At 37.7% G+C, this 22,467-nt stretch overlaps 1 long non-coding RNA gene across 2 annotated transcripts; it reads right to left on the minus strand.

Annotated features, from left to right (window-relative positions):
- Positions 1 to 1,124: 1,124 nt before the first annotated feature.
- LOC106034860 (uncharacterized) lies at positions 1,125 to 20,850 on the minus strand. Of its 2 annotated transcripts, none has more exons than XR_007158147.2 (3): positions 19,790 to 20,850; positions 4,127 to 4,264; positions 1,125 to 2,819 (listed from the first exon to the last, which is right to left on the minus strand). It is a non-coding gene; the product is annotated as an uncharacterized lncRNA (long non-coding RNA). The 2 variants fall into 2 exon arrangements; XR_001206363.3 differs by lacking the exon at positions 19,790 to 20,850 and adding an exon at positions 5,214 to 5,685.
- Between the last annotated feature and the right edge of the window lie 1,617 nt (positions 20,851 to 22,467).

Raw genomic sequence — 22,467 nt, forward strand, 5'->3', positions numbered from 1 at the left:
CAAGTTTCGTCCAGCACCCAGGAAGGTCTTAGAAATACAAAAAGTCTTCCAGAAAATTCATTATTCCTTACCATTCTCCTAGTTTCCTAATTAATCACTGCATTTCAGCACCATGAATCAAAGCCATGAAAAAAAGTGACATGCCTAACTTACCTTTCAAAAAAAGAATCTACCAAAAGGGCTCACACTGATTTATTACCTTTACCTGTCCATGCAATGCTTGACATGCAGTTACTGACACTAGGGACTAACAAGTTCAAATAAATTGTATCACATGCAGATGTAGCCAGAGTGCTAACCAAGTAGATTGCTTATTGAATCCTTGGCAGTCCTCCACGGGTGTTTGATGAGGAAGAAGTCTAAATCTCATTCACTGTAATTTGATACAGGCACATTAGAATATGCTGATATTGGTCCTGAAAATAAGATGTAGAATGTGAAGCCATGTGGTGCTTAGAGTATGTTCCCTATACAAATTTATGATCAGTTTTAATGTGGCTTTTAGCCCAGGTTCACATATTTTTTAAAAAAGAAGCCTTATTGTTATGTTTCCACGCTTTGAAACACCATTCACGGTAAGAGAATTCAGTTTTCTTTCTTTCTTTCTATCTTTCTTCCTTTTTCTTTCTTTCTTCCTTCCTTCCTTCCTTCCTTCCTTCACTGTTTTTATTTTAGGGCAGATCTCTTTGCCATGAAGATGTTTTAAAAGCTTGTTTTAGTAGATCTCAAATTTTGATTATTTTCTTACTATCCAGCTTTTCTGCATACTCATTTCTCACCTACCTCACACATAGTGGAAGGTGTTGTGCAGTATGCAATTTTTTTCCATCAGCAAAAGTCCATTCTTCAACAGCCTACTTCTGTGACACCAAACATGCCTAAGCCAAAGAGCTCTAGAATATGTCATGTCAAAATGGATTAACAAAATAGAGAATCACCTCAAATTGTGCTTATGCTTCCATGTATGACGGAGAATATTGTTTTGGGAGAAGAATCTAAACTCTGGTGGTAGACCAACATCTGGCTAACACAGATGTCCCACTGAGAGGGTAAAATTCTTACCTTACTGATTCAGTATCTTAAACGTGAAATAAAGAAATACTGACCCAATAAAAGTTTTTTATGTCAGCAGGCTTCACTGCTTACTATTTTAGACAAGACATCTATGTGTTTATTTTTCAGTATCCTGTATTTCTGTTGCACTGCCACATGATGGCCATTCATAAGGAGAGTATGAAAAGTCATCATGAAAACAAGGAAAGTCTGAGACATGGTCTGCTAGACTAGACACTGGAAAAATAAAGGAGAAGGACAGAATGACCAAGCTTAGAATATCAACAGAATAGGCCAAAAAAGCACATAGTATCTGCAGAAATTTTAGTAATTTAGGAATTCATCTTCAAAGAGGATCTGCCCACTTTCACAGTATCAGCAGTGTACCAGGACTCCCACCTTTACTACTGTAAATGCAGAAATACCAACACTGGGTTAAACAGTAAGATTCACCCCATAACATATGTAGTGGTTTAAAAACTGGATGCTTAGAAAAAGGTACAATAACAGGGCAAATACAGTAATGATTTTTTCTCAGCATACTTTTCCAGCTTCCAAAAAATCAACAAATTTCCTGAGCTACAGATTACATCTGTGTTTAATATGCCTTCAGTAGGCAATCTCTTCCCACTTAGTTTCAGGGTTGAAAAACTCAGCATAGCATTGTATTTTTTAACAATATACTGCTATAAATTTTCTTAGTGTAGCAATGCAATTTTTTTTTTTTTTTGGCACAGCAGGATGTATGGTTGGGGTGGTGGATTGGGGGAATGAGGCCCATGACTGGGACAGGGCTGGGGCTTCAAGGGGGCTCCCAAGCATTGGCGGGGAGGCCCCCACTGAGGCGCCTCAAGGCCAGAGAACTGCACTAAGGCCCTGAGCCCAGGCAGCCCAATCCCAGGAGCGCTAGGAGGGGGAGAACCCACTCAGGGCTCTGAAAGCAGCAAAAGGCAGTTGAATTTCTTTGGTTTCTCTTGAGGAAAACTCTCACCTGCAGGCATTTGGTGGGAAAAACCTGCAATGGCAACATGGATGGCATTAGTCACTGACATCTAAGTAGTTGTGTAGGTAGCTGCTACTGTAGCACACCTCCAGCTGTCAATTCTGTCAGTACTAGCCTTGCAAACAAAATCTGTTCTGTAAGGTGCTTTAATTTCGTGTTATGTTTCTATAGGTCAGAACAGTGAAGATTAGGTCCTAAAATGAGAAGAATAAATTCACATCTTGGACGGTCACTAAACCTCAGATCACTCCAGTTGCACGGCACAACGATTATGGCAAACATGCACTGCTGTTACACAAACACTTGCCTTGAAGAAAGCTCAGCAGAAGAATTTAAGTTGACTGCCTCCTTCAGTTGAGCTTTTGAGTTCATGAGTGACAAATAAAGTCGCTGTATCGCTTCCAAGTAATTTCTGACCTCGTACAGCACAGCAGTATTTACATAAATGAGTACCATCAATGAGTACCACAAAGTTGACTCCTGCACCACTTTTCACTGACTTGTGAAAGTTTAATTTCTTAGGCAGGTACTTGCAGCATTGTGAAGTGGCAGCCTCTCAGATCACAATCACAACTCATTTCTGAACTGGCACAGTCCCCTTCCTGATGGGGCCTGGCATGAGCATTTCTCTGAAGCTTCAAGTGCAACTCCATGAAGACCTTCTTCCTCAGATCCACAGTTTGGAATCAGTGCCGAACACCTCATATTGCTACCATCACACAGAACAACCTTGTTTGAACTGTTCCTCACTTGAAATCTGAAGCTAGATGAGAAAGTGCAACATGTCAGCATCTTGAATGTAAGAGGTGCTCTCCAGGGAGTTCTCCTACCTTCTCAGTGTGTAAAATGAAGCACTGCCAGCACTCACAGGCTGCTGAATTACAAACCTAAGTGGCAAAAATTAACTCTGTTTTGCTGAGATATTACACATTACTGCACTAGGTGAAATAAATGCCATGAAAAGTTGGGAAGCCTGAGTGTTGCTCTTAGCAAACTGAAACCTCAATATACTCTGCAAATTGAACAAATCTCTAGATGCTTCCGAAAACATCCTGTCAATATTTTGTTTAATGCAATTGCATTAGAATATTTTTTATTATATTCTCAAAATTGCCATGTAAAAGTAATCACTTAATCTATATATTTTGTGTATAATTAGACCAAATTCTATGGCCATCCTAATTTTCTTTAGTAAAAGGCTATGTGCTGATACATAAGAATATTTTCTCATCTCCTGTTCACTGTAATGCATCACGTTTTCCCTTCATTTTTCAAATTTCTTATTCTCTTTGTTTTCTTATTTTTACTTCCCTGTTGTTTCTTTATAACACTAACAGTTTGGTACTTTACGATGAAACAGATAAGTGAGTTTGCCTCTGAGGCAAAGGCACTGTTATGTCCTGGCTGAGCTGTTTTTCTCTCAACCCTTATATTTCTGGATAAAGTATGAAGAGTTTCTTTGGTCTGTACAGATAGTCAGAGCATAATTAATTCAACATTATTACTATTATTATTGTACAATTAAACACAAATAGCATAGAATACAAAACCTTCATAAAAGCTTTCCATAAATCTGTCACAGTATTAAACTTGATTGAGTTATTACATCATATTACATTATTTTGCTTTAAAGTCCCTAGTTGTGAGCACAAATTTGCCAAATCTCAATTTAACCCACACTGATAAATCAGTTTATCTTCAAATTAGATAGTGTCATTTCAAATCTCAGTAGCTTTTTGTTATCTGTGATTAAATTCTTAAATTTTGGTATTTTCAAAATGCATTAGGCAAAATCTGTATTTCCAGTGCCTAGCATGAAACTTGTTTTTGTCTGATGTCCTGATCATAACCACTGTACAAGAGAGGAAGAAAGTCCATAAAAAATAAATGACAGAAGAAATAAAATTATTCCCGTTTTACTCAAAGATTAATGTAACTTTTCCACACTGACCAAAACAGGAGTGGGGTCTGAAGCTGTATTTTACATGCTACTAACTTACTACATATGTCTGAGTTTTAATGGAAGAATCACATGTGCATGAACAGAAGAAAGGACTTCTGCCTGCTTACCTTCTCTGTGTTTTCACATCTGAAGTCCCCTTGGAAGGTTTCTAGTATGAGGAGTCTGCTGAAACTGCTGCATGAAACTTGGAGAGCTGGTGTAAAGCTACATCATGTAGGCTTGATGCAACAGAGATCAGGATGTCACTGTGGAGGGGATCAAGAGAAAAAGTGAGCTAGCCTAGATGACAGCATATAAACATCAGCTCCACAATGATGCTTTCAAGTTATACTAATAGGGCAAGATGGCATTTGTGAAGGCTAGAGTGCAGGATGACGATGTTAAAGCACAAGCTAATGAAACTTGCACTGGATTTTTTGTTGTTGTCCTAAAATGATGAAGGGTTCAAGACCCTATCATGAGAAAAAGGCCAGAGAAGACATATGGAAAAAAAAAAAAACACAAAAAACAAAACAAAACAAAACAAAAAACAGGGAAGAAGGGAAAGGACATGTCTGAAGTACACGGTGAAAGGTGTAAGGAGGAAGATCAAGAGACCAGAACATAAAAGATTCCAGAAAAAAGGAAATTGAGGGAAAAACAAGTGTAAAACATCTATGTCAATACTGAGGGAAAAAAAAAAATAAGATAGTGTAGCAATGCCTTCTGGGGCATCACATTGCATATAGGGCTATGCCATACTCAGCCTGAAATGTTGTACAGATATTTGAACTTTCAATTTTTGATTGTTTCCATTATTTTCTCCTCATCTTTAAAGCATGGACTTTGATTAGATCTACAGATGTATTATATATCCTTCCTTCTTCATGTTCTCACTATCCCCTAAATGCTCTGAGTTACCAAATTTTGTCTTCAGATACCACCTAATGCCTCAGAATTATGAACTGGATGTATATGTTAGGGAGACAAACGACAGGTTAAAAAATAGTGCGCATTTTAGGAAACCTGAATTCAATCTTCGCTCGTATACTCTTACGCATTTCTGATGGGTAACGCATTTCCTATCATTTATTACTAGGCTCTGTTGAAATGATAAGCAGTATTTGGAATATATGATTTTGTAATTCAGTCTAAGGCACTAAATCCAGACACAGTGGTGCAAGAATTGAACACCATAGCAACAGCTTTATGTACCTGCAATTTTTCATCATCTGCTCTGCTGCGCATTTTCACAAAATCAACAACATTGTTTTGGTGGTCACTTTGCCTGCTTCACTGCTGCATATTGGAAGATAAATCCCCATGCCTGCTTTTTATTACTGGGTATTTTTAGCTAACTGTGTTGATTTAGCCCTAATTACTTATAAACTATGTCAGATAGATTAAATATTTCCAGGTGTGTATTTCATTAAGTCTTTTTAATCAATTTTATTAAGGCAGTAACTCACCAAATCAGCATGCTTAATTGGCCAAATAAGTTATACACAGAGTGAGAATGGTGTCACACTCAAATGGAGGGTTGGGTAAAATAAAATCTATACTGCTGATGGACTGTACACTGTGAAAGATGTTGGATGAGTCACCTATACCTAAACCTTTACCTTTTGCTTTTCTTCTATGCCTTATCCAACAACTGCTCTCAGATTAATCCTTTTTCTAAGGCTACATTCTTTCAAGCTGCAGGCCAAATGCAGGACTAACCTGTAATGGGTTTCAGTCCAATAGATCTCTTCTATTCCAATCATTGAGTCCAATAGGTTACTTGGCTGGTATCGACCTTTTCTAACCCTACATTCTAATTTAATGTATAATATTTAAAGAATTTAACTGTCCTTTATTTGATCTCATGAGGGTTAGCCTACCATGGACAATGGAAAAACCTGGTCTGTGTGTTGATTGACATTTCTTTTCCTAACTTTGTTGTCTTTGCACAGTGCTCTGGATTTTGAGAGGCCTCATTAGCCTCTTTTATTAGAATTAACATGATTTTGCATAGCATTTAGCTTAAGTTTTAAGTGCTGTTTCAAGCACTGAGAAACACAGTGCAAGAATGGCTCTGTTCAAAATCATCTCAAGTAACCCTGCCCTCCACTTTTTTTTGCAGGGCATGTTGTGGGGACTCCGAGGCTACCTGTCTGTGGAATGAATTTGCCTGCACTTTTTAGCTTAAACTGAACACTGCATGAGTGTAATTATGCTTTCTCCACACCCTTTGAAAAAATACTACAATAATTTTATGGCTGTGTTAATAAAGTAGGTTAACTGATACACTGATTACAAAATCAGAATTTTGATGGTAAAAAAAAAATCCATAAAATATACAAGAAAGTATTATGAGTTTTCAAATTAGTCTGTTTTTCATATGAATGTAAACACTCTGGAAGTTTACGAAACTCTAATAGCAAACTCTATGAAATCCAGTATGTTTTCTCAGACTCCTCAAGCGCTCAAATAGCATTCTTGTCCAGAGCTATCAGCCTGTTAACAAACATAGTATCTACAAATAAAAATGCTATTGCTGTGTCACATAATGCTGCCATATTATTTCCAGACCTCTAACAGCAGAAATCAGCAGCAGAATTGCAGGCCACTTTATCAGTGAGTAGGAAAGCTCACCGCACGCAGACTCCATCCCCCTGGTGTAACTTGCTTTTCTCTCTCCATGCAGACAGATGATGACACCCCTCAAACAGTATTCAGAATACTCCTACAACATTTGCTGTTGCTCAATGATCTCTCTGTCTCAACAACAGAAGTATCATGAACCAAACAACATGCAAGAGTAATCTCCTGCACTTGTTGTTCAGATCCATATTCTAGCACCACTGCCTCTACTTAAAACCTTGAATATTAGTGCACGTGCAGTAAATACTTCCAATGCTGAATGTGTGATTGAGACTCTGATAAATTCTGTTTGTTGTGACACTACTGCCAAGCAGCAGTATTTCTGTGTTTTGTTCCAGCTTCATCAGAGTTAACAGAGTTTTACACAAACCCTGTGTCACGGAGTCTTATGGAAAAAAGAACAGTAGCAGCAATTCATTAAGAATTCCATTCTAATTTAATTTCTGTAAAGACAGACAAATTAGGATGAAGAAATTAATCTCTTCAAGAGGAAGGAGTTAAATATACTGCTGAATTCAACAGTTTTACAGCATACCAGGAATGCTTAACTATTTTAACAAACAATACTTGAAATTAGCAGGAAAGGGGGGAGAGGGGCTTTTTTTTTTTTTTTTTTTTTTTTTTTTTGCCTCTGGCAGCGCACAGCACCATCTCTGGCCCCTGCTAAGCTATCCATGCCAACTCTGATTCTTCTTGGCTACTGCTGAAGCTGAATGTTTGCCTTTGGAAAACAACACGCTAACCAAAGAGCAAGTTTTATCAAAGTATTATGAAAATAGGGCCAAGGGCTTTCCAATACTTTGAAAATTATGTTTTGCTTATATAAACCCTTTTTCACTGTGGAGCTTTTAGTGTCATCTACCTGTAGCACAAAACCTTTAACCATAAAAATATAGCAGTAATATTAATATTTTTGTCTATTACTCATTGATGTACACAAGCAGAGGGGGGTTGGCAGTAAACAAGCTTGAGTTCATTCCTCCATTTGTTTTATTTATTTTTGCAGTGTATTTTAAATGGATTCTCTCTTGGGCTTCTTGCTCCTGCAAGCAGTAAATCAGGCAGCAGGGCGAAAGAGCACTTGAAAAGATTACTGCACCAGTTGGGCTTAAACAGCTCCATCCCAGCAGGGCAAAAAGGTCAGCTCCACTGTAATGAACCCTGCAGTTAGGAAGTCAGTGTTTTGTGCTTTTTCACATAAATGTTACTTAAATATATGTGATATTATTATTCCTATTATGACTGTATGATCAGACAAAGGCAATTCTATCCCTCCTGCAAAATGATAATCAATTTTTTTGTTCTTAATCCGGAATCCAAGGATGCACGGGTACATAAAACTACAGAATAACTGCCTTTATGTTTATAGGATATTATTCAAGTTGTCTGTCCATTTGCCCGTGTTCCTCCCAACTCCCACAAATAAAACAAAAAAAATCAACAACCGATACCTTTCAGTTTTCACCTACCTATATGGTGAGCCATAACCTCTCTTGTAATTATGCTAAATCTAGAGGAGGGAATTCACACTTCTAAGGAACTGGATCAGGGGCACAAACAATGAAGCAAATTGTTCAGCATCACTAGTCACAAGTAAACAATAATGCAGTATTTACAGTCTAAATAATGGAATAGAGACAGCAGCCTATGTTACATATTTCTCTCTTTAACACAAATTGGCCATATTGTCACCAGGCCAGAGTTCACTGCTCTTGAAATAACTGGATGCAAAGTGTAGACAGTGCACCAAATTAAGTTAAACGTGTAATGATCACAGAAGTGGGGGAAATAGTTTGAAAATGCAATAGCAAATAGATTAAAATACTACCTCTGGTTGCAATTTGACATTTGTTACTATAATATTACAACGATATGTCTATCATGAGTAGCAGCGGCACAAAGCCAGTCACATTTACATGAAAAGTAATATTAGAGTAATGGCTACAATGGGACATGTTAAAAACATCTCCACATCTACTTCTATGATCGTCTTTTAGGTTTAAACTATCTACATTCATTTAAAAAGCATAATTATGTTATAATTAGATATTGATCATTACACATAATGCTTTCACACACAGGTGTCTAATTTTTTCTTTTTCTCTTTTTTTTTGTTTTGTTTTGTTTGAAGTTTCACTCTAGTAAACCTTTAGAGCCAAATTTATCATCTTTATTAGTATTTTCCCATAACTACTCAACATCTCAATTCAACAGATTAGAAAGGAGGCAAGAGGGAAAAAACAATCACTAATGTGAGTCTAAATGACCAAGCTATCAGTGAATTCAGAATATCAGCTTCCGGAATAGTTTGAAGAAGCCTGTTGATGCTTTTTTTTTTTTTTTTTTTTTCCCCTGGAAAGCCTGTAGAGACATGCTACCTGATCAGATGCACTTTTAAGGAGTATTTCTTATTTTCTTGTGATTTTATGACATTACTTCATCATGAACTAAATATATACATATACATATAATGGAAGGAAGCAGGTGAGAAGGACAATATAAAAAGAAAAGTAGCATAAAAAATGTGTGCACGAAGCTACAGTGAAAAGGCTGAGTATAAAGGAGGGAGATGACAGAAGTTAATAAGGCAATAAGTACAAGGCAGAGAAAATTCTGCAAGAACTGTAGAAAAAAATAATCAGATACATAAAGCAGCAAGAAAAAGTTTCTGATGATCTAGTTGTTGGCCATCACTTGTGCCATGTGCTTTAAGTAAACTAAAGGCTCAGCTATTCATCTTAGCATCTCACTATGGCTCTCACTATTCAATTTTAAAAGCAGACTTTGAATGAATGACAGTATCATTAACATGTTACAATCAACTGGAAAGGCAGGAGATTTATTCTATTTGAGAAATAGTATGCATGTATCGTAATTTAGCTCATATAAAAGAGATGTTAAATAACATGAGAATAAATGTGAAGACTAGTGTCCATTTTCAGTCAGATTAAAAATCTCTTGTGCTGTATGTTACAATAACATAGTCTGATGGATACATTAGAGTAAGAAACAACATATACAAGTACCACCACTGAACGGTTAAAATATCACTATTATTTCACTAAGTAATCAGAGAAAACAAGAGAGCACCTAGGCCATGCCAGCTTGCTTCAGATATCCCTACTTTCATTTTCCACTGAAATGAGAATTCTAGTTTCAGGATCCTTCCTTAAAGGCTGTGTCGAAGTGAATATGATGGTGCTCATATCCAATTAGCTGATCATACATTGTTGAAAGGTAAATATTTGTTAGCTGGCTTACACATGGCACCATGTTCGCCATTCTGAATCTCCCCTGGGGTTACATTGGTAAAGGCAGCACTCCAGAAATCCAAATCTGGGCCACGGTCTTGTAAAAGAATCCTGCATATGCATCTGCTCCATCAATAATTCCTCATTACCTTTTTTTATTCCCCCCCCCCCCCCAGCTGGACCCTGGAGTATTTGAATACTGCTTCAGAGCTATTGATTTATGTGTTTATTCTTGACACTGTGTTACTAAAAAAGCTGTTTCAAAAATTGATTCAGTATCTCTTTTAAGCAGTTAACTGAAGTTCTCTGAAGAGTTACAAAGCTTAAGCCAAAATTTATTAGTAGAAATAACAAAAATGAACAGTCACTGTCACACAAGATTTCTTAGGTGCCTTGGTGAGTTCTGCTTCAATTCTCTCCTGAGAATCAAGCGCTGTTAAAATCAGACATTGAAATTTCCCATTTTATGTTCCACGTCTGCATGATATGGTTAATGTTAGACTTTAAGACTACGAACTTCACAGTAGCCTTTTATTGCTGCTTTGTGTCTTCCTGACTCCAAAATTCTCCTGGGTTTTAATTAGGGTCTCTATATCCCTTAGGTTTTTAACCTCTTTTAAAAAGCAGCAGGCTCTTTCACCAAACACTGCTCCAGGATTTTTCTGACTATTTAATAGCTATTCGCTTAATATGACTCCTAGGTACAAAATATGCAAAAAAAGCACAATCTGCACTACGGATATATAACTACTCCAACTTCCACAACAGCAGTGAGACCCCCAGCTTTGAAACCAGAGTATTACTGCTTGGCCAGGAAAGAAAAAAAAAATAAAAAAGGAAAAGGAAAAGGAAAGGGAAAGGGAAAGGGAAAGGGAAAGGGAAAGGGAAAGGGAAAGGGAAAGGGAAAGAAGGAAAAAAAAAAAAAAGCAGGACCAAGGACCAAGACTGAATGTTGAACAAAACTTTGATTTCTTCCCCGGTAGAAGACTAGGAGCTACATGGCTATGTGAGGACAGAGGAAGAATAACTCTTTGGACTTTTAAGGAAAAAGCGGAAAACGTGAAAGATACAAAAGGGAATATTAATGTCAACAGTTCCCTAGCACACGGCAGAATTTGTCATGAGCTATTTGAAATTCCTGGTAAAGGAAACGGCTGATCTTGTGCTGTTAAAATCTGGGCACTACATAAAACAGTAATGGCAGATTTCTTGGCTTCCAGTGGTATTTTCTGAAGAAAATACTGGGAAAATATCAGGAATAAAACAAATTAGCAGAATACCTTCCATGTAAGAAGAACATGGGCAGCTAAAAGCCTGACTAGAGCTGAAGCTCTCTGGAAGCCTGGAAATCAGAAATGCATCTGTACCTGCCAGTATCAAGTGTTAGCAAAGAGGAAGACTTTCAGACGATGGCTTAATTTCCAACAGCACCACCAAAAAGTTCTAGAACCTGTAATAGCTGTAAGAAATTTTCAGTAATGAAGGCATGGTAAACAAACTGGGAAGCTGTGTAGCAGAAATGAGACCAAGTATTTTAGACTAAGCAAGAAAAGAAATGCAGGAGAGAGGATTTCTCAGGGAATAACAAACAAATAAAACAAAAAGTAGAGTACTTTGACAATTTTGACAGATAGAAAGCTTAAGAACCAGCCTAGAGTCTTAAAGAATAAGGGTATGAAGGACAATGCTTGCAGAATGCTGGAAGATGTAGCAATCAGAATTTGCTATTTTCTATACCTGTGTTTATAGAGCACAGTGTCCTGACTCGAATAAAGAAACTGAGATACTACAAGGCTGAATATATAAAAAGGTATGTCAACCAACTCAGAGCCTAATTAAACAGAACATGTAATAAGCACATTTTAGATAACGCTCAGCTTTGCCCAGCCAAAGAAGAGGGGAAGCAAAAATGGCAATAGTTGACCTCTCGCCTGCGTGTAAAAACATGTATAGATATGAAGAAAAGGGCACCAAGAGTCTGAATAGCTTTCCATGGGAAGCTTAACACCTAGTAATTCCTAGCATCTTGTCAAGGATTTGTTCTTAAAGCATTCCATCTTTCTGTGAACGTACAGTAATGACAACATCAGAAAAACACGTGCCCACCCAATTTTGAAACTGAGACCCAAAGCTGCAAATCTAAATAGTCATGGATATTTAGTATCTAATATCTATCTTAAACTTATGTATTTTTATACCTATTTAGGTTCTTAAGTATGTAGTTTCCAAATAATCACTTCTTGATTTTGTCTTAGCCACCAGACTATCTGAAATTACATTTTACAACTGTAAAATAAGAAATTACAATTTACAACTGAGAGCCATTTTCAGAAAAAAAAAAAAGGCAAAAAAAAAAAAAAGCCTTGAAGACAATTTGATCCAAGGTAAACAGGCTAAATAAAGGTGTTTTTTCCTTTTTTTCTTTCATCATGCAATCTCCCATAACAGTTGTCATGTTCCTTCTGTTTTTTTCAACTTTCTCATAAAGTCTACAATGGATTTTTTATGTAATTGGCAGCTAGCAGAGCATTTTATACCTTTGATTTTTAATGTCTTATAATTTAATATTATCACATTTTCAATCATACTAAACTAAGGCATATCACAAAAGAACATTGATTAATAAATGAATGAGGGTTACTAGAGCAGGTTTTTTCATTCTGGATGGAAGAGAGACCATCATGCTGAGACTGTAATCACAGGCACTATCTTGATTGTGAAAAGAAACACATGGATTCTCAAAAACAAAAAAAAAAAATCAAAAACCTGTGACTCATGAGTTACAAAAATCACAGTAAACTTAGATATAAAAAAATAATTTGTCATACTATCCAAGATAAAATGTTATATCATTTTTATATAATTACATATAAGGCCTGCTTCTCTGGGCATCTATACTACATATTTTGAATAAGCCTGGGTGAGATTTTTCATTATGCAAAAGCTGCAACAGTGAAATTTCTGTGTAAATCTTAAGGAGGAGTAATGACAATCTCCTTTACATTGTGTTAAATTCTGCAGAATTCCAGCAAAAGGCTTACTGCACTTACATCCACTACTTAATAGTGCGTTGTACTGGACCTAAAGGCTGATGATGTTATTTATTAAATCACATGGGAATTGCAAGTATTGAACTCCTGGATGTCCCTTCACAGCATGCATATCTTAAGAGTGTAGCAGTGGATCAGCAGAAGTCTACCTTCTTACTACAGTCACACATTTCTTGCAATAAAGCCTGAACACACAGATGTCATGGAGGGACAGACACTTCATCTTAATCTCTGACAGCAGCATAAACGCTGCCATAAAGGATGCAAGGCGAGTCATTCCCCCTTGTATTTATCCAAATAAATATCCCCCTTATTTATCTAAATAAATTTGTTTCTTCTGCAGTTGCTGGGAATTACATGTTCAGTGAAGGCAGAGCAGGCTGGTACTAAAATTTAATTACTCCTGTGGTGTATTCATGCAGCTATAGCTAAAAATATCTGAGCAGTTCCCGTCTCAGAAAGCTTTTCTCTGCCCCCCTGTGTAGATAACTCCCCTTGTCACTAGCAGGATGCTCATCTCTGTGTACAGTAGCCAGAGGAGAACAAAATTTCAATATTCACCTTTGAAGGATTATTTTTGGCAGCCAGAGCCAAAAAAAAAAAAAAAAAACATGCAGTGGCCTAAAACGTCGTACACAACTGGCTATGGAAAGCATTCCCCAAAGAAGGATGAAAAGACTTCTTTAGGGAAGAGTTAATTGTTTAACTGCCACTTAAACAAAACACTCCTATTTGATTACTAAATTATTTCCTGGCTCTTTCCATAAAGAAGTAAGAAAGCAGCCTAGTTTGGAGACAGCTCACATAACTTTTTATTTATCTAGCTGAAAAGTCTTTGAAAAATGTTTCTCTCTTTAAAGCAAGGTTTATTTCATAGTATGACTGAACCTCTGCACAGTAGTGAGCATTCACACACTCGCTACAAAACTGTAAGTAATATATTACGGGACTGTCACTCTAAGTACATTTAAAATGTACTGTGTTTACCTTACCAACAAAATCATTCTAGTACAGAAGTCTTTCACATATACATTTGCTGTACCAGGAATTGTATTATATTCTAGCATTAATGTCCCATAAAGTTGTTTCTGCCATAGGAATATCAAAGACATTTCATCGCATTCAATGAAACATGCAGGAACAGATGATTAAAATGAAGAGTCAGAGGAACAACACTAATGAATTCATGCTTGTTGTTTGCTTGTGCCTAAAATATTCAATGGAATCTCAGCAGCAAGACAGCAAGCAACATTTAGCTGTTGGTAGAAACAAAAAAAAATGAGATCTTGACTCCTTTGAAGTTAATGGCAAAACTACTATTAACTTCAGTTTGCTAAGAATTTCACCTGTCACGCTTCAACGAATGGTGGGAGGCGACTGTAGTGTTAGAAGGACATTGTCACACTTCCATGTTATAGCTCTTAGGCACTGAAAACATTTTTTTAAGAAGGTTCTTCAGCAGCTTCTAATCAAACTGTGTTTTCCAAGAAGTACAAGATTTAAAGCTTACAAGGGTTGGCAAATTTCCCTATGGGGATTAATAATTATTATTAGGGAAAAAACAGATGTTGCCACTCTTTTGTCTTGTATTGTCACAACTGATGACGGGACATATGCAAAACAAGGACTATGTCAGGGCAGAAAAATATAGGCCCTACATATTCTAATCAACCACTGGAATGCCTAGCACCTGAACATAAGATATGGAAAACGGTTCTCTTCTGTTTCTTGCACCCACTGGCAAGAAATAAGCATTTCAGCATGCACGTGTGCCCTCACCTTATAACCTCCACACTTGCAATGCTCCTGGCGTGTGCTTGGAATTTTGCCTACCTAACTTCACTTTCTGTAAAATTAGATTCAGTAACCCAATTTCTTGTTTTTTCTTAATAGTCTATTCATACTCTTTGTTTACCTCACTTGTGTTCATCTCTCCCTTCTGATTCACTTACTCAAGGGTGAAATTTAGCTCTCTATATATCAGTCTGGCGCAGAAACTTGCAAAAGTACTTCATTATGTATGAATGTACAAAAATGTAATGATGTTATGATGCATTTTAGAAATGACTTTTGGCAAAGAACACAAAATATTATTATTTTAATACCTTCATTTAAGCAATAAAACTTGCACCTGAGTGACCGAAGAGATTCTAAGACAGAAATTACTTTCCCACGTGTGCATCACTTTGAAACTGAACTCCATATAAGCATCTGGGTACGGATTACTCTAGAAACTATTTCAAATTGTACATACTTTCATTTAAAGTCAATAGGTAAAATATTCAAATATCTGTGTAACATAAGAGCTTTTTAATGCGTAATAAGTACCTGAATATGAACAGCTGTAGGTCTTTGTGCTTTCAGCAATAGTAAGAAAGGAGATTTTAGTCCTTCTTATTGTACCTAAAAAGGGATTAAAGTATGTGTACTAGGTGCAAGAAATGACTGCATTTAAAATTAGCTTGTTTCATACCAGTTTCTACAGCCCTAGCATCTGAATATACAATAGGATCAATTAGCAGTTGCATAAAAAAAGAATTGTTCTAAGTTTATCCCAGTAGCTCACATCTACACAATGGAGAAAAAAAAAAAAAAAGACAGCTAACTATGTGACCAAGATTTTTCAGTAACTTGGAAAACATTCCAGCCCCAAAAAACACCAGTTACTTCTGCAGAAGACTTGAGAACACTTCCTGGCTCCTGGATTTATTTGAACTGAATGCTGGAATTGGAATAAGCTAGTGCAGCTCCCATCCTTTTTGGAGAAAAAGTGTATGGGCAGAGAGGAAACCATTGGGTTTTCCCATACATCTCCCCATCTGGAGGATCAGGAATAAGATTGGGCCAGGCTAGAAACAGCCATTCCCTACCTCTCCCGTTTTCTACCTTTTTTTCCTGAGGACAGTGTAAATGATCTTCTGCATGCCTGGAACAATATGATAAGCAAGGAAAAAAGATCTACAAACTTCTTGCAAATAGCAGCATTGTTTCCTTTACACTCATCCTTTCATTATGTAAAAGACTTAGGGTAAGATGTGAATCAGTCTATTTCAATTAAAATACACTTAACGTTAGCTCAGTAGATGTGGAGGCAGATCATGCTTTGTCATCAAAAATGTTGGTGGTCACTATAACAATTCAGTTTTAGCCAAATTAGTTCTAATTAAATTAGCGAAATGCTTTTATCAGTCCATCCCGAGGAAGACGGATTGCCTCTCTTATATGTAAATTCTTCAACAGCACAGTACTTTTCTGAATATATACGGAAGGAAAATACAATGGGAAATAGTCTTTCTAAATGTTGAATTGCCTGAAGACTGCAATACTACCATGTTACAGTTAATAATCAAAGTACTTTCTTAGAGCTGTAAAACGGAAACAGATGTTGGCACTTACCCATTTCATGAATTAGGGGTGATAGAAAAATGACACCCAACAAAACTGTTAAGTTTAAGATGTCAGTTTTGCAATAATTTCTTGCCTTCTAAATATTAAACAGTAGTTTGAGGCTGTAACAGGAGATTCTGCGCATCTTTTTATCATTTCCCTTTAGCTCTTTAGGTGTGAAGACTTAAAACTATATAATCAGAGGTATTAAAGATGGAAAAATTAATTAGTGACTTGTTATTTTTATTCTTGATATAAGTCAGCTTTGTTGGGCTGACTTATAAACTACAGTTCTTCAGATCCTCCTTAGATCGGTTCCTAACTGAGCCCTAATGATGCAGTTATTATCACATTTGATAAGCCTCTCCTTACTACCTACACTTCCCGCAAATGAAGAACACAAGCAGAAGCTTAATTGTAGTGGCTTCCTGAATATTTACCTCTCAGCTCAATAAATCATGATGGTTCACTTCTTCCAAAGTCAATAACTATTTAATATTCCATTAAGTTGATGGGAGTAAAAGAACAGTAAAACATGTTTCTGCTATAGCAATGTAATTAACTACGACAGGGAACAATTCACCTTTCGTTTTGAATGGCAATAAAGCATCCATTACTCAAGGAGTTTGATCATTTTAAAATTGTATGTAAAGAGGTGGACCATACAAACTTGGACTTAACTCAGTTTTCTGAGTGGAAAGTTAAAAATTTGTTAAATTATAACTTTACTACTATACTGCCACATTATTTCTGAAGAAATTCTTATGTTAACTGAGAATGACTCCTGAGATGATGATAGCCAGCCCAACTACATAAAGTCAATGAAAGAAAACTGTACAGTTTTCATTTGTAGATTAATAGTGAATATGCTGTCCTTTAAGACACGGAAATTTTGGATGGCCTAAGCTCATTACATATTGGAGCTTTGGAATTCCTTAATTTATATCAGTTGTATTATTCTGATTAATCCAGATTTACTTTATGCTTCTTCCATTTGCAGATAATTGAGAAGACTGAGGAAAGGAATTGGTTCTTCAAAGAAGAATGAGATTTCAAAGAAAACATTATGCCTCTTATTAAAAGAAAGAAAATATTACCATTCTCACAGTTTCTGAATACTCTCAAATACAATGGTAAGAGCAGTGAGGAACAATACATTTTATTAGAGGACCATGTTCTCTTACAGTGAGAAGTTCTCAGATAACTTCTTATATTGATCACCTCAGTAAACTGAGAATACAGTCATAGATACCATACCAATATGGATCTCATTTTTGGATTTGAGGTAGAGGGTAGGATTTGGCTTTCTCCTTTTTTTTTTCTCAAGAGCAGCAGTATCAAATATGGAAAAAAGAATAATGATCACTATTTCTTTTTAATTTAATCTGCATTCTTCTTCGTTTGTCTGTGAGAGAGATAGCAAAGGGCCACAGCAGCCAGAATTAAATATAAGCCATTTGCTCCTGCAGACTTTATACAGATGAATTAATTACAGACTGATTAGCTGCTGATTTTTTCTAACCTAAGACTCTGCTCAGGCCTTATACATCCCTACCACTTTTCACTCTTTACAAACTCTGCAGATTTTGTTAGCATTTTTTCCAAGAAAATAATCTCTTGAAGGGAAATTCCTGAGCACGTAAACTGATAAACAGCTGATCAGTACTTCCAAAAGGTGCAGTGTAGGTATAAATTAAATACCACTCAAATTTAGTGAATTCTAGTATAGAAATTGTTTTAAAAAGAGTATGTAAATCCTTTGCAACTCAGTGAGGTGCTTGGAAAGACCAGAGCTCAGTAGTATGGTCACGAATCTACCTCAAAGATACATCACAACAACCCCATGCAATGCTACAGGCCTGGGGCAGAGTGGCTGGAAAGCTGTACAGAGGAAAAGGATCTGGGGGTGCTGGTCAATGCTCACCTGAACACGAGCTGGCAGTGTGCTCAGGTGGCCAAGAAAGCCAATGGCATCCTGGCTTGTATCAGGAATAGTGTAGGCAGCAGGACCAGGGGACTGTCCCCTTGTACTCAGCTCTGGTGGGGCCGCACCTCAAGTACAGTGTTCAGTTTTGGGCCCCTCAGTACAAGGAGGACATCAAGGTGCTCGAGTGTGTCCAGAGAAGGGCTACAAAGCTGGTAAAGAGCCTAGAACACAAGGCCTATGAGGAGCGGCTGAAGGAACTGGGGTTGTTTAGTCTGGAGAAGAGGATGCTCAGGGGAAACCTTGTTGCTTTCTATAGAAGGGAAGGTGTGAGGAGCGGGGGGTCAGCCTCTTCTTGTAGATAATTAGTGATAGGACTAGAGGGAATGTTCTCAAGTTGTGCCAGGGGACGTTTAGGTTGGAAATCAGGAGACATTTCTTCTCAGAAAGAGTAGTCAGGCATTGGAATGGGTTGCCCAGGGAGGTGGTGGAGTCACCGTCCCTGGGGGTGTTCAAGGAAAGGTTGGACATGGTGCTTAGGGACATGGTTTAGTGGGTGATAGTGGTGGTAGAGGGATGGTTGGACCAGATGATCTTGGAGGTCTTTTCCAACCTTAAGGATTCTATGATTCTATGATCTAACAGAGAGCTCTAATATCTCCTGCTTTTAACACGGATAAAGGCGGGTAGTTTTGGATTGTGTCTTACTAATTGAATTATTGAGCCAGCCTGCAGCTATGTCCTTAGGACACTAAGCTGACACTATCACTGTCTTCTTGATTAAGTTCATGTATCTCAGAAGAATCAGCCTTTACTGGGGAATTCTGTAGTTGAATGGCCTTCCAAGCTGTTGAAAGGAGGCATCCTCATAAAGGGAGAGATTTATGAAGTTCCCCTGCGTTTTACCATATGAGGCATTTGTACACTGGTATGGATAAAAACAGATCAATTCTGCAGTCATATGCAACCCCAACACAAACACAGAAAATCAAGATTCAACTTCCCTAATATTCACTGATATACATTTTATGTATTTTTTTTTGGCCAAAAATATTTTCTTAAAACAGCACTGAATTTTGGTTCTTTAGTCTCTGAGTCTCTGCAGACTGATGCACTTTTTTTTTTTCCCCACAGAAGTAGAATTACACAAACTGATACCACCTGAAGATTTGGCATGCTGCATAAATGTCAGTTAATAATAAGATCATGCACATTAATGTCTTTTTTGTTTGGTTGGTTGGTTTTGTTTTTTGTAGTGACTTGGGGAAAATGAAAATGTGGAACGAATTTTCAAAAGTAGAACTTTCATAATGCAGTGGGTTGACCTTGCCAACACCCAGCTGCTCTCCCACTATCCCTTCGCAACAGGTCAGGGGGAGAAAATATGATGGAAAGGCTGTGATAGAGACAGGAAGATCACTTACCATCATGGGCAAAACAGACTTGACTTGGGGAACGTTAGTTTCACTTATTACCTATTAAAGCAGACTTAGAGAGTAAGAGACAAATTAAAACAGCTTACAACACACATACCCATTCTTCCTAGGCCCAGCTTCACTCTTACATTCCCAAGTGGTGCAGGGGCTGGGGTCAGTCCCTGAGAGCCCCTCCCTGCCGCCCCTTCCTCCTCACACCGTGCCCTGCTCCAGTGTGGGGCCTGCCCAGGGGCTGAGGGAGGGAAATCCCTGCTCCAGCGCCGCCTCCTGCGCAGGGGCCGCAGGGGGATCTCTGCTCCAGTGCCTGGAGCCGTCCTCCCGTGTGTCGGCAGGGCTGTTTCTCCCCCTTTCTTTCTCTCTTTCTTTCTGCCGGCTGCCGGGCAGCGCTGTGCCCTGCTTTCTTCCCCAGGCTGTTCCCGAGGCGAGGCGCCGCCACCTTGGTTGCTGGGCCCAGCCGTGCCCTGCCGTGGGGCCGGCACGGGGCAGCCCCGGCGTTGCCCCACACAGCAACCACGCAGCCACCCCAGAACCAGGCAGCACCTGGGCACATGCATCCATTACACATAACTTACAAAGCATGACTTGGAGAATACAAGGGTGTTGTATGACCATATTTGTCATTCAACTCTGTATACGGTAAATTTTGGTTCACATTGGGTCAGCAGTAACATCACAGGTGTACACTGACTGGCTCAGTGTGAAACATAACATTGGTATTTGGGGAAATAACATAGTAGGACAAAGCTCTAGTTTCACAACACAATGGGAAGGCAGACCTGAAGTTTTATGATTCAAGTGTAAGAATTTCTTGTGGAATCAGAGGTTAAATTTAGACTACTGTATGCAGTGATAAGTGCATATCCTTCTAAAACGCCTTTTAGAAGACTTGCAAGATATATTTAACACAAGCAACTGTGACTGGTTGGGCAGCACGTTAAGAGGATAAATTCTGAATCTGGTTCATTGTTGGGGAAATAGACACAATACTTTGTCAGTGTAGTCACCTCTTATTTGCATAGGGATAAAAGCAGGCCCAGGATCCCTGGTTTATTTTAATACAGAAGTGTCCTATATGGCCAGTCTTATGATACTCTGCTCATAATGCTTCTGGAATCTCTAAAGAAAAGGAATAGTAATTGTGAAAAATATTTTAGCCAATGGATTGAAAAATTGAGTACTCCTGCCAAAGCAGATGTTATTAAAGGCATCAATAATTAAATGGCAATAAAAGCACTTATTCCTAGAAGAGAAAAATGTAAGAGCTATCAAACTACTAAATCTATGGTGGGAAAAATGTTTTAATACAATTATTATGAATTAACAATTAATAAAAATCACTAGTTAGTATTATTATATTATTATACTCCAAATACTTGCAGAGTGGGAAATGAGAGAAAAGGAGTAACCAGATGCCTGCTCAGTGCTAGCAGCAAGGGCAAGAGACCAGACCTGGTGACCTGAAGGATGTCAGCATAGACCAATATGAACCATGCAACCTGCAGGAGGCCCTTGTGGCTCAGACCGTGTTTCTCAGCATGTGGTCTCAATGCCCTGATGCAGGGGTAGTTGTCCTGCAACCTACACGGAGGTATTACTTAAATCAATTTAGTCTGATTTAAAAGGAAATCGAAGCCACATAAATTGCAATTGTCAGTGTCCGTAGATTTAAATCTATTCACTGTGTGATTAAGCAGATCCAATTAAGCAGATTTAAGGACTTCCCAATTAAATACAAAGACTTCCCAACTACCTTTAAGAATCCTTTTTTTTTTTTTTTTTTTTAGTGTACAACAATTTCATGGCAATCCCACTGGCAGTAAAACTGACAGAGACAGTAATTAATTTTAACACCTGTGATTACTAAATTAATATTTTCTTATTAAAACTACATAATCTAATGAATTTACAGTTAGTAATTTCACAGATGACTATAAATTTCCTGTTATTCTCCCCTCATTTTATTTACCCATGTGTAAGTTTTGACTATCTGCAACTTTGCATATAGATCTTGATCTCAGCTGAGAAGCCACTTTACAAAATGTAAATTTGTTCACTTGTTCTTGAACTGTTTGTTGCCTTCGTAAGAGATTCTTATTATTCTGTTTGTCTTCCAGCTGCAAGCTGTTTGAAATTAAACCAGGTAGAAGAAGCTCCTTTGACTTGAAGCATTGCATTCATTCCCAAGGGAAAGCTTGACCCTTTAAAGCCTCAGAAAGAAGAAAACTGTTTTTCTCAGTTTAATTTTCATCAGAATAGCTGAAATAGATAAGCTTTGAAATAGGAATGTTACAGTTTCAGCAGTACAGCAGTATTATACAGCTTCCACTGAAATGAAAGCAAAAACATCTGCTGTCTACCTATGAGTAGTAACACATTCAACATGACAAAGAACATACCCTGAACACAGTAAAGATCCTGTCTGCCTAAGTATATTGCCCTCTGAGATCCTTCTGCATGTTGCAAACGAGTTTCCCTTTTATGCACATGTGTTTTAAACTCGTTGGTTTAGAGCAGTGCTGTTAGTATTACATGAAGTCAAAGTCCTGTACTGTTTCTGCTCTGAGGTTTGTTTGGAACTCACAGGCAGCTGGCTGCTCTCTTTTATTTATCAGTTCTTCAAGAGTACTCATTGAAGCACCATTCCTGTTTCACCCAGTGGTATAAGGTGCAGTCACCAAGGCACAATAAATCTGTCAACAAACGCTGGCATTTCTTCCTGGCTGTGCCTCTTTGTTTATCAAATAATCATTTTCAGTAATAAGAGAGCAGAGTGCA

The sequence above is a fragment of the Anser cygnoides genome, chromosome 2 (assembly GCF_040182565.1).
Source record: "Anser cygnoides isolate HZ-2024a breed goose chromosome 2, Taihu_goose_T2T_genome, whole genome shotgun sequence".
Lineage (NCBI taxonomy): Eukaryota > Metazoa > Chordata > Aves > Anseriformes > Anatidae > Anser > Anser cygnoides.